Source organism: Triticum urartu, chromosome 7A (assembly GCF_056163025.1).
Source record: "Triticum urartu cultivar PI428250 chromosome 7A, HENAU_Tu73, whole genome shotgun sequence".
Lineage (NCBI taxonomy): Eukaryota > Viridiplantae > Streptophyta > Magnoliopsida > Poales > Poaceae > Triticum > Triticum urartu.
In genome coordinates this window covers 601,228,310-601,241,641 of record NC_141879.1, presented here as the reverse complement: position 1 = coordinate 601,241,641, position 13,332 = coordinate 601,228,310, and positions in this window count along the sequence as shown.

Here is a 13,332-nt window from a genome sequence, read left to right as displayed (position 1 = left end):
GCGGTGGCCGTGCGCGTGCCGGCGTGCAGTGGCCACGCACCTCGGTCCTTCTGGCAGAGGAAGGAGAAGACACGGGTGCCCCTGGTGGGCTGGGCCACCAGCTGGGCCACCAGGTGGGCTGGAAGGCCAGGTAGGTTGGCCCAGGTAGATCTCTCTGTTTTTTAATTCTGTTTTCTATTTATGTTATTTTGTTTTGATTTAGTTTATAACCCAAATCATTTTAATAAATCCTGAAAATAATTGTGGGCATTAAATGAATTATTACAGAGGCCCTTAACTATTTTCAGAATTATTGGAGCATTTTAAAAATATTAATAGTATTTAAATGCCCCAATTCAAATACAATATGGGTTATTCAAAAATCTAGAATGGCCTAAAAAATATGTGCATCATTTTTGGCAGAGGTTTTCACCTTTATAAAAAATAATGAACTTTTCTAAAGGGCATTCTGGGTTCATTGAAAATATTTTTATTTTGATCCTAATTGCATTTCATTTAGTGCTAGGGCTTGTCATCCCCATTTCAAATTTCAAACAAATATAGACATGATGCATGGATGCTTATGATACTAATTGCAATCAAATTCTAGGGCTGTGACATGGTCGTTGGTGTTCTGCTTTCACTCTTCTGCAGATATCACATTCATTCACGAATTGAGCAATCTCGCGCTTCATTCGAGTCCACCAATACAACTGCTTGAGGTCCTGGTACATCTTTGTACTTCCAGGGTGAATAGAGATGAGTGAATTATGAGCCTCGTTCATAATGACTTTACGAAGGTCACCTTTAGGCACAACAATGCGATCCTCGAAGAATAGAGTATCCTTGTCATCAAGACGATATCACTTGTACTTGGGTTGACTCTTGGCAATCCCAATCTTCACCTTCTGCACCATAGCATCAAGAAGTTGAGTCTCGCGAATCTGATCTTTCAAAGTAGGAGAGACTTGGAGGTTGGCAAGAAATCCTTGAGGAACAACTTGTAGATTGAGTTTGCGGAAAGCTTCACAAAGCTCTGGTTGGTAAGGCTTGAGAATCAGACTATTGTAGTAAGCCTTCCTGCTCAATGCGTCAGCAATTACATTGGCCTTGCCTGGAGTATATTTGATACTCGGATTATACTCTTGAATCATTTCGACCCAACGAGTCTGCCTGAGGTTGAGGTTTGGCTGAGTGAAGATGTACTTGAGACTCTGATGATCAGTGAAGATGTCCACTTTTCTTCCCAATAAGAGATGTCTCCAAGTTAAAAGAGCATGGACAAATGCCGCCAACTCGAGGTCATGAGTGGGGTAGTTCTTTTTGTTGGGCTTCAACTGGCGAGAGGTATAGGCCACACCTTTCTTCTCTTACACCAACACTGCACCAAGACCTTGAAGGGAAGCATCACAGAAGACCTCGAACGGTTTGGATTCATCAGGAGGAGTCAGAACTGGAGCAGTGACTAACTTCTTTTTTAGGGTGTTGAAAGCGATGCCACATTCAGGCGACCAGACGTACTTCACATGCTTCTGGAGAAGGTTGGAAAGAGACTTCGCGATCTTAGAGAAGTTCTCAACGAACCTTCGACAATAGCTTGTGAGCCCAAAAAAACTGCGGAGTTGCTTCACATTCTGAGAAGACGAGAGAAGCTAGGGTTCGGCATCTTGTGCGCCCCCGTCCACACGGCCTGACGAACCAAAGCCAGATCGACAAAGGAAGCCGACAGGATTTCCGCTGAGCCGCCGTACGCCGCGTCATATCGATCCGCAAGTTTCCGCTGCTGCGTATATACGCTTGAAGCCCCGAGTACGCGGTGTCCCGTTTGCTGTATGGAGAGAATCAACCGCTGCTGTTGTTTCGAGTCCCAAGGGCCTTCATGTGAAGCTAAGCAGAATTGTTTTGTGATTACCGATCAAGAACTAGTACGTCGATCAGCCGGCTACTAGTACTAGTGCTTGTCATGTCAAGCTACAGTTTTTTGATTCCGAACAGCACGTCAAGTTACAGAGAGCACGCGTCCGGGTGTTCCGTCGAAACCAGATGCAAGATCAATTTTTTTGCTACCACAGTTGCGTGACACCGAGATCGACAGGAATTGTGCTGCAAACCGCCGGACATCGTGTCAGATCAGTCCACGTGAAAACTCGGATTTTTAGAAGGAGTAATCTGTACAACAAGGTCCAAATTCGTTTTTTAACCATTCTTTTTGACCATGCCATCCACGAGTGGTAGTACGTGAGTCTACTAGTAGTATTTGTTCAGTTTTTCAAAGGGAAGAAGAGCACGACCCGGATTCTGCTCCATTGCCGAGTCGCTCGCAGCGTGCAAATCGCTGTTCACCCCGTTCAGAGCCACCTGGGTTTCAAACTGACATTTATGCTGATCTCCACCTTGAGCTGTTCCATGTGAATCTGCTGCTAAGTTGCTGCTGTCAAACCGCCTCCATCTTGCACTGCATCGGGGCCTCCGTCTCCGCTGACGGGTCTTGCTACTATGGCCGTGTGGCCGCAGCCTCTACCGAGTCACTACAGGCTGGAGGAAAATCCGGACGACCCCACAACAAATTGCCGGCCTGCCACCTCCGCCTAGGGGTACCTGCCTGGTGGAAGGACAGGCGGATTAATCCTACGCTGTTAAGAAGAATAAAGGTTATCTACAGACATTGCATACAGATCATCTGTCGTACCAATGCACCAGGTGATATCCATCCAGTTTACTTTTTATCAGCAAATACTTTTTAATTTTTTGTGAAAACAACCACTCTGCCTTATAGTGTTGTTATATACAGGTAAATTATTCATTACAAAAGTGGTGTTATACCGCGGATGCACGTTCAGCTGTGCCGCGTGGCTCCACAGGCACGCGTGTCTCGGTCCAGTTTACATCAAACGCGTCAGCTGACTCGCCCGTCCGCACCATCTTCAATACCATGGACGACTCTCGCGGCCGGTCCAGGCGTCCGCACTGGCTTACAACGAGGAGGACAACTTGCTCGTCCGACCCGGCTTACCATGCCTACGGTTGACTCGTCTGTCTGCACCGATTTACAACACCGTGACCGACTCATCTCTCCGAGCCGCCTCTGATGCTGCGGTCGTTTTACTGTCCGCCCTGTGGTCCGGCCTATCCAAAGTGCCGGGTTGAGTAAATAGAATTTACGCACAGATCATCTGTCGTTCACAAACATCAGGTGATATCCATCTAAAGTTTATCTATTAAACACTTATTGTTTCTTGTCAAAAAACAATTGCTCTGCCCTGTAATATTTTTTGCACATGACAATTTTTTATGCCTCGGATACGGAGTGCATGCACTAGCATTCATCCATGCCACGCTGCTTGACAGACATGCGTACAATCCGCCGTTCCCACGGTCCAGCCTGCATCAACTCGTCAGGACCGCGCGAATTACCCAATAAAGTGCGCACAGGCCGCCGACCCCCACAGTCCGGTCTACATCAACCTATGATCGACTCACCCGTCCGTGCCGGCTTACAACGCCGCGGCCGATTCATCTGTCTGCTTGTGTGGCCGACTCGCCCATGATTGATTTCAGCTTCACCGTGGTGATCATCAACTCCGCGGTGGATATTTTCTGGCCTAACATATCAGGTGAAATCCATCCAGTATATTTTTATTATATGTTGCTTTTCTTTAAAAGAGCAATTACTCTGGCTTGCAAGTTCTCCAATGCAGGACAAGTTATATCACTGAGCTATTGACTGACTCATACCGGTTTATATCACGGTCAAATATGGAGAATCTCAAGACAACTCCTTGAGTCGTCTTGAGACTCGGGAGCTACAATGACATGACTCGGGAACTCCCGGTCATTGGAGGGAATAATAACCCGGTTCTGGAGGCTACCTCCATATTGATGAAAATTTAAAGGCCGTCAGGAAATTGCCGGTTCAAAATAAATATTCCGGTTTAGAATCCGGCTCAAGAGACATCTTTCTCCCCAAAGCTTTGAATCTTGAAACATCCGGCTCAAGGTAAATTTGTCTCTTACAAAGCTTTGAAGCTATCAATATCCGGTTTAAGAATTTCCGGTTTCAAAAAGAATTAATCTCTAGCAAGTTCGAGTTCTCAAACAAATTAAAGGTTGCCAAAAGAGAACTTGCTGCCATGATGCGCGGTTCAAACATGGATATCCTGCCTTACAGCTTATCTTATTATGGTCACTTGGGGGCTTCTTGTTCAAACATAGGTCGTATTTGAACCAAAGAGAACATAGCTGTCGGTACCCTTTTGATCGGCACACTGCCAAACTCACTAGGGGGCTTCTTGATCGTATTCGAATCATAGCTCAACCCCTTTTGGGTCCGACGTGGATCGTATTCGAATCAGCGTCGTTAAACAACTCTCAATGTCATTTGGGGGCTTCCTGTTCAAACATAGGTCGTATTCGAACCAAAGAGAACATAGCTATCGGTACCCTCTTGATCGGCAACGCCAAAGCCACTGGGGGCTACATGATCGTATTCGAATCCTAGCTTAACCCCTTTGGAACGGTTTACTAATCGTATTCGAATCAGAAACCTTGATTTTCTTTTTGTCTGGATTAAGTTTTTTTGAACACAACCTTTTGGGTTTTGAGACCTTTTGCTCATATCTGAAGCATATATATGTGGTTTCTATTAACCCGCCCTGGCTTTCGACGAACAAGTCGCCATCATATGACAATATTAATACTTGGAAGGTTTGACTTCTAAGTTTTGGGTTATCACCCTTACTGCACAAGTATCATAAGCCGACAGTACGATTCAATATCACAGGTATGACATTGTTTATACATGATTATGTTTAAACCAGCCCTGGCTATGGACTTTAAGCCTCCGGTATATTTTGAATTACGCCATTGGAATCATGCGCGTAACAAAGATTGGGTTATCACCCTTACTGCATAGGTCATGAAAACCGGCAGTACAACTTCAATATCATAGTGGTTATATGTGAGATATTATGACCCGCCCTTCGGTAAACCGCCAAGGGATCTTGTGATCTACTTGTGTGCAGGTTAAGACTACATTTGGGTGGTTACCCGCCCTGGCTTTTGACGTTAAAGTTGCCAGGGCATATGTTTTTTAAACTCTATGCAGGATTTACAAAGCTATGACTTACATAAGTGATTAAGTTCAAGCCCATCATCAAAGATTGAAATTGGTGTCTCAAAAGGGTTATCAATTCTTGATTTTCTCAAAGGCTATAAGCCGCCGGGTTATAAAAATTCCGGCTTACAATGGAGGCGTATTAAATCGCCATCGGCAAAGAGCCGCCGGGTATTTAAACTCCGGACTTACTTATCAACAGATGAGGTATTCAAAGTCGCTTTGGCGCAATGGCTATTATTTTATCAATGGATATGATTTATTCTACATGTGAAGGAATAGTCCCGAGTTGCTGCAGGCTTACGACCCGGCACTTGGGGGCTAATTATTTAAACTGAGATTACATCAAATATGCAAGTCCCATGTCACTGCCAGCATGCACCATGGCACTTGGGGGCTAATGCAAAGTCATTTTTACTGGCCTTATTGAAGACCCGACTCATCACATTGTAATGAGCCGGCCCTAGGGGGCTACCAATTGCTCCTGTCAAAAATTCAAGGTACACAAGTTTAAATCCATTATATTGAAAGGTCCACTACTCAGTTGGAAGAGTGCATAGCTCTTAAGCTTATGGACGTGGGTTCGAGCCCCATGGATAGGATTACAGCATATGGTATTCTTTTCAAGGAAATATATATAAAGTCCTAGCTCAATATTATCTTACTGAGCCAGCCCTTGGGGGCTACACATTGCTGCTCAAGTTTACATGATCATATTCACAAAGTCCCTGCTCATTATTGCATAATGACCCGACCCTTGGGGGCTACACTGGTTGAAGTTTTTTTTGAGCATAAGACAATTACAAGTCCCAGATTGATGCAAGCATGACAACCCGACACTTGGGGGCTACAGGTAACACGGATATAAGGAGAAATACTTTCGAATTCTTAGTTTTGAGCAAATCAGATTGACACGGCATCCCCAATCATTATGATCCGGTGTCTGCAACAATCATAGCTCGGCGTCATCAATAATTATGACCTGGCATCGGCAACAATTATGACCCGGTGCTATCAATATTTACAAACCATATATTTTGGCAATGATAAACCAGCAATTCTACAAGCCGGCTAAAAGTCAGGTGAGTATTTCAAGGCCAATATTTTTAAGCCGACACTTTGGAAACCGATTCAAGTGGATTATTTCTTACAATATTTCTCTACAAGAGACCAATGTGAGCAAATTGACTCTGAAGCTGGCTTATTGACCCGGATTTCTCAAAAGAAGTATCTGGATTTTTGCATTAGCAAGGTTTGGACATATCTGTTAAAAGAGATTTGCTATAAGATCTTTGAGTATGCATCCAGGAGGAAATAACAAGGACTTAAAGATAATCAGGTGCCGGTTCAGGAAAATGTTTAACCCAGAGCACAACCTATCAAGTTTGTTCTTGTGTTTATTTTACAGGATTAGTTTAACATGGATAAATCCAAATTAAACTGGGGGCTAATGTCGGGGATATACCCCGCGGTATGACCCGGCCGGTCTTGGCGACTCACCAGAGACCTGGCTGGAGCTTGGCGGCTCACTGGTGACCCGCCCGGACATGACGGTTTACATGTAACCCACCTGGACATTGTGACTCACTGGAGACCCGGCGGGCGAATCAGACGGACGACCAGGCCCAAGGCCCAACAGGCCGGCTTATACTCTGGTGGGCCGGCTTAAGAGGAAAGGGATGACGAATATTTCCTTTATGAGGAAGCAAGACCCGGACTTGTATTCAACTTGTGAGAAAGGATAGACTAGTCCTAGTCTTACTAGGACTCCACATGTAACCCGCCCCTTCAACATATATAAGGAGGGGCAGGGCTCCCCAAAGAGGGATAGAAAATAATCTCTAGGGCTAGACACAAAGAGCCGGCTTATCGGCGAATCTCTCATGAGCATAATGAGATCTAGCCACAAACAACATGTAGGGTTATTACTGGATGATGTTTCCCGGGCCCCGAAGCTGTCTAAATCCTTGTCTTATGTTGCGTCCCTCGATTCCGCTCAACCCCTCTCAAGCTACCACATAGATGCGTTGGCCTCGCGACTAAGTCCTGACACTAAGGACATCTGCCATGACAATTCCACGACAAGTTGATTAAACGGAAAGAGGGTTTCAAGGCGAAACTTTAGGCGCTTGAATCGCCTGATTTCGATAAACGATCGAAAAGTTATACTAGAACGAAAATCGGATCAGAAATCGTGATCGAAAATAATCGCGGAAAATCCGAGAAAAAGAAAAACTGATGATCAGGCTAACGAATGAACGTTCGTTATCCGTAACTAACGAGCGAAAATCGTTCGTTAAAACGAACATACGGACGAACGTCCGCTAAATAACTAAACCGGAAAAAAAAATAAACCGATCTAAATAAAAAAAACCACGGATTTAAAAAAACGCATGGTTCTCCGAAGAAAACCGGCGGCAGCGGCGCTACCTCCGGCGAGACGGCGAGGGGCGGCGGGGCGGTGCGGGCGGCTCCGGCGGGGCGGCGGCGAGGCGGCGCGGGGCGGCGGCTAGGGTTAGGGTTCGGGCGGGGCTGGCGGGTCGAACGGGCCTCGGGACGGCGGCTTATAAGAGGCCTGGCCCGAGAAGTCCTGGCCGAATACGGCCCTAAGTCGGTTGACTTTTTTTTTAAAATAATTTCGATGCGCAGAAAAAGAAAGAAAAAAAATACTAACCTGCCTCCAAAAATCCCGAAATAAATTTTCCCCGTCCTCTAAAAATAAGCCGGACAAGGTGAACATTTATTTGGGCCTAAAATGCAATTTTGAAAAACACATTTTTTTCCTAATTAAAATAAAATAGCGACAAAACTCCGAATAAAAATCTTATTTGATTTTAATATTAAATCTCTGATATTTCTTTATTTTGAGGAAGTCATTTTATCCTCTCTCTTTTATTTTTAATAAAAGAAATATTTCACAGAAAATAATCAAAATCGAACGATCCTCTTTTCATAATTCGAGAAAATCCCAAATATGAAAATAACGAAATCCCCAACTCTCTCCGTATGTCCTTGAGTTGCGTGGAATTTCTAGGATCAACCAAAATGCAATAAAACATGATATGCAATGATGCTCTAATGTATAACATTTCAAATTGAAAATTTGGGATGTTACAAACCTACTCCCCTTAAGATGAATCTCGCCCTCGAGATTCGGGTTGGCTAGAAAATAGGTGAGGGTGATCCTTTCGTAAGTCTTCTTCTCGTTCCCATGTGGCTTCATCCTCGGTATGGTGACTCCAGTGAACCTTGCAAAATTTGATAACCTTGCTGCATGTAACTCAGCTGGCAAACTCGAGTATCTTGACTGGTTTCTCCTCGTAGGTCAAATCGCTATCTAACTGTATTGCTTCTAGCGGCACTGTATCTCTTAGAGGAATTTCAGCCATCTCCGCGTGGCACTTCTTCAACTGAGAAACGTGGAACACATCTGAACTCTGGACAATCCTTCGGGTAATTCCAACTTGTAAGCAACTTCTCCCATACGTTCCAAAACTCTGTATGGTCCCGCAAAAACGTGGTGCTAACTTTCCCTTAACTCCAAAACGCTTCACTCCTCGGAGTGGTGATACTCGAAGATACGCTCTGTCTCCGACTTCGTAGGCTGTCTCCTTGCGTTTTGAATCCGCATAACTCTTCTGCCTGGATTGGGCTACCTTGAGTCTATCGTGAATCAGCTTAACCTTCTCTTCAGATTCTTTAATCAAATCTGGTCCAAACAACTGTCGGTCTCCAACTTCGTCCCACAATAACGGTGTTTTGCACCTCCTTCCGTACAGTGCTTTGAAAGGGGCCATCTTCAAACTGGCTTGATAACTGTTGTTATAAGATAACTCTGCATAAGGCAAATTATCGTCCCAACTAGATCCATAGTCTAGCGCACAAGCTCTTAACATATCCTCCAGAATCTGATTTACTCTTTCAGTCTGTCCATCTGTCTGCGGGTGAAATGCTGTATTGAACTCTAGTCTGGTTCCCAGAGTTTCATGCAATTGATTCCAAAACTTTGAGGTAAACTGGGTTCCTCTATCTGACACAATGGTCCTTGGAACTCCATGCAGCCATACGATCCTGATCATATAAATCTTTGCCAACTTAGCACTGGTGTAAGTGGTCTCTACTGGGATGAAATGAGATACTTTCGTCAATCGATCGACTACAACCCATATCGAGTCATAGCCGGAACGAGTCCTGGGCAATCCCGTGATAAAATCCATGCCTAGTTTATCCCACTTCCATTCGGGTATAGGCAATGGCTGTAGCAATCCTGCTGGCTTCTAATGTTCTGCCTTCACTCTCTGACATACATCACAAACTGCTACATACTCTGCAATATCCTTCTTCATACCGGTCCACCAGAAACTGTCCTTCAAATCCAGATACATCTTGGTATTTCCTGGGTGAATCGAATATGGCGAATCATGGGCCTCTTGCAGAATCAACTTCCTGATCTCCTGATCTTTTGGCACATATACGCAGTCCTCAAACCATAAAGTATCGTGCTCATCCTCATGAAATCCCTTGGCTTTTCCTTTGCTCATCCTTTCCTTTATCTCGGCAATCTCCTTGTCCATCTTTTGCACTTATCTGATCTTATCCATCAAAGTGGACTGAATCTCCAAAGCTGCTACATAACCTCCCGGGACTATCTCCAAACATAGCTCACGAAGGTCTTCTGCTAACTCCCTGGGTAATCCTCCGGTCACGAGGGTATTGACATGACTCTTGCGGCTCAACGCATCGGCTACTATGTTAGCCTTTCCGGGATGATAGTGTAACTTCATGTCATAATCCTCAATGAGTTTTAACCATCTCCTCTGCCCGAGATTCAACTCCTTCTGTGTGAATATATACTTCAAACTTTTGTGATCCGTGTATACCTCACAATGGTTTCTGATGAGAAAATGTCTCCATGTCTTCAACGCATGCACTACGGCTGCTAACTCCAAATCATGCGTAGCATAGTTTAACTCATGGGGTTTAAGCTGTCGTGAGGCATATGAAACAACTCTTCCTTCATGCATAAGCACGACTCCAAGTCCTCGACGAGAAGCATCGCAATACACTTCATAATCCTTGCGTTGATCTGGTAGAATCAACACTGGCGATGTAACCAGGCGTCTCTTCAACTCCTGAAAACTGGCCTCACATTCTATCGGAGTAAATGAACACGGGTAGCCTAGCCGGCTCCCCCTGGCCCTTCTGAAAAAATTACGAGCCGTTCCGGCCCTCAAGAACCCAAGACGTGGGGCCGCCTTCCCCTCGCCGGCTGTCTCCCAGACCGACTATCAGAAGGCGGCCCGACTTTAGCCCTCATGAAGAAAGCCGTGGGAGGGCCGGCTCCAAGAAGCCGGCCGCGAGAAGGCCGACTCCAAGAAGCCGGCTCCCACAAAGCGGTCAAGATCGTACCCTCGAAGTCTGCATCCACATAACGGCGATGTGATGGGGCGTGGCTACAGTAAAACCTGCCACCCCCGAATCCCGGAGCACACCTGGCACAGTGCGCCGTACGGGTGGCCATGACCCGTCCGGCACGGCACTGTTGCCATGTTGACCCTGATGTCATCCACGACGGGCTGCCAGCGCGGCCCACGGGCGGTGGGCCCCTTCAGGCAGAGAGACACCCGAAGGCGGCCAGGCCTCCCCCAGTCGGCCCAAGACAGAGCCGACTCCCCACAGCCGGCTTGCCACCTCCCTCGAAGGAGACGCTCCATTAAGGAGACAAGACGCGGTAAGGCTACAACGATCACCCGCCGGACGGCGGCACTGTAGCCACACCCACCTCGGCGAAGCCCTCGTCACCAGGATTGAGTAACAGTAACCAGCCACCGATAAGGCCCATGACAGTGGGGCCTGCCTGTCGACCATGGAGCTGGCAGCCGGCGAGCCCCAGCAGCCGGCGAGTGTAGACACAGACGGCTGGGCCCCACGCCCAGCCGGATTACCATTGTACCCCCGGGGGGTAGGCCTATATAAACCCCCCGGGCACCCATGCAAAGGGTTGATCCAAGCTAGTTCTAGACACCACATAGAGAGGGGAGGAGGGCTAGCCGTGCTCTTCTTCTTCTTCTTCTTCTCACAAAACAGCTCAAGGAGCATCGTGTAGCTACTTGTTCATCCAGTGATCATGCGGAGACACTGCAGAGCAGCAGTAGGGGTGTTATCTCCACGGACAGCCCCGAAGCTGGGTAAGATTCGCCGGCGTGCATGTCTTCGCCTCATCCCGCTTCCAGGCACCGGTGACGTCTTACTGGCACCCACAATGATAAGCCACCCGTTGGCATATGTCGCACCTACCACCCGACATTTGGCGCCCACCGTGGGGCCAGGTGCACCGTCGTCCGGAGACCTGTTCTGGACGGGAACCCTCTTCCTCCCCAGCGAGAGTAGCTAGCCCGGCACGCCCGACGGCGCTTGCCACGATGCGCTGCAAGGCGTCACCAACGCCTGCGCAGCGAGCGGCCTCGCCGATCTCCTCGGCCAGCTCCACGTGTCCGGCGAGCCTGCTGTGGACTTGGAGTCTGTTGGCTCCACCGATCCGATGCCTGTCGACTCCGACACGGCTTCGCTCGACACTTTCCCCACTGACGTCACGATCTACAACGACCCGCTTCCCCGGGCCGATGGCCATGATGCTGTCACCACCGAGGTGATGGTCATTGGCCACGGCGGCGCTTCTGGCGAGAGCGCCCACGACGCCCCACATGCGGCGGTCCATGACTTGTCCATCCCCCTCACGGCCGATGCCGATGCCGAAGCACTAGAGGCTCGCCGCCTCGCCCTCCTCGCGGAGGGCCGGAAGTTGGCTTCCATGAGACGCCTCACTGAGGCCCACCGGCGCGAAGCCGACCGCGCCGCCTTTGGCACGCCGCCCCCAGGCGGGCCCAGCCGGGCCGGCGTTGTCAGACAGCGCGGCGCTGTCGTTGCCGAAACGCTAGGATTCGACTGCCCAGTCTACGCCACTCCACTCGAGAACCTGCGCGTCGCCCAGGCGGCCGTAGACGAGCTAGACGGATTGGGGGCCGAAGAACTCCCCCACATGACCAGACGCATCCAGCAGCTAATCGATGCGGCCGCGCAGCGGCATGAAGCCGACGCCCGCGTGGAAAGCCCTCCCCCGCGCCGAGATCATGGCGCGACGTCTCGGACACCGACTACGGGTAAAACCCGCGCGCGGCACGAGAAAGAGCCGGCTGCCAGCCGAAGCCGAACCCGAATCTCCATCGAGCGAGACGCAGAAGGCCATCCCCGGGCCGTGGAGTGGCGGGGCAACCCGCCTCCGCCTCGGCCCCGTGGGGAGAGACATCCCACCCCACCGCCTGTTGCGCATCCGACTCTCAGCGGCCGACTAGGTCGTCGCGAAGGAGTCGGCGAGAACGACGCCCGCCATCGGATCGACCGCCTAGCGCGATCCCTGGCGCTGGAAGAAGAAGATGATGTCGGCCCGCCTTGCTTCGGCCCCCTCATCCGCGACGAGCCTTTCCCCAAAGGGTTCTCGCTCCCAAGAGACACGCCCAAGTACAATGGCTCCGTGAAGCCGGAAGATTGCTTGATCGACTACTCCATGGCGGTTAGTATAGCAAACGGCAACAGGCGCGTTGCCGTGAAGTACGTGCCCCTCATGCTGCAAGGCACGGCGCGGACCTGGCTCAACAGCCTCAAGCCATACAGCATCAACAGCTGGCTGGACTTCACAGAAGCCTTCGTCCGCAACTTCACCAGCACCTACAAGTGGGCTCCCAAGCCCAGACAGCTCTCCTTGTGTGTACAAGGCCCCGCCGAGTCCACTTGTGACTACCTCACGCGTTGGGCCGAGCTCCGCAACTCTTGCGAAGGGGTGCACGAGGTGCAAGCCATAGAATACTTCACTGCCGGGTGCCGAGAAGGTACCCTCCTCAAGCACAAGCTCCTCTACGACGAGCCGACTACCCTTGACGAGCTTCTGGTCATAGCGGACAAGTACGCCACCGCCGACTCCTCAATGAAGACCGAACTCCGGGTAGACGCGTCCGGGAAAGTACTCAACCCGGCGCCCAAGACGCCGGCTGGGGACTCCGGCCAACGCCCACACCAGAACGGCCACAAGCGCAAGGGCCCCGTGCCGCCCTCCACCAGTCGGCAGGTGGCCACAGTCGAAGACGAGCAGCCCGAAGGGCGGCCCGCACCCAAGAAGCAGAGGGGTGGCAAGCCGGCTTGGCAGCCGGCCTTCTCATACGAGCAAACTCTCGACGCCCCATGCA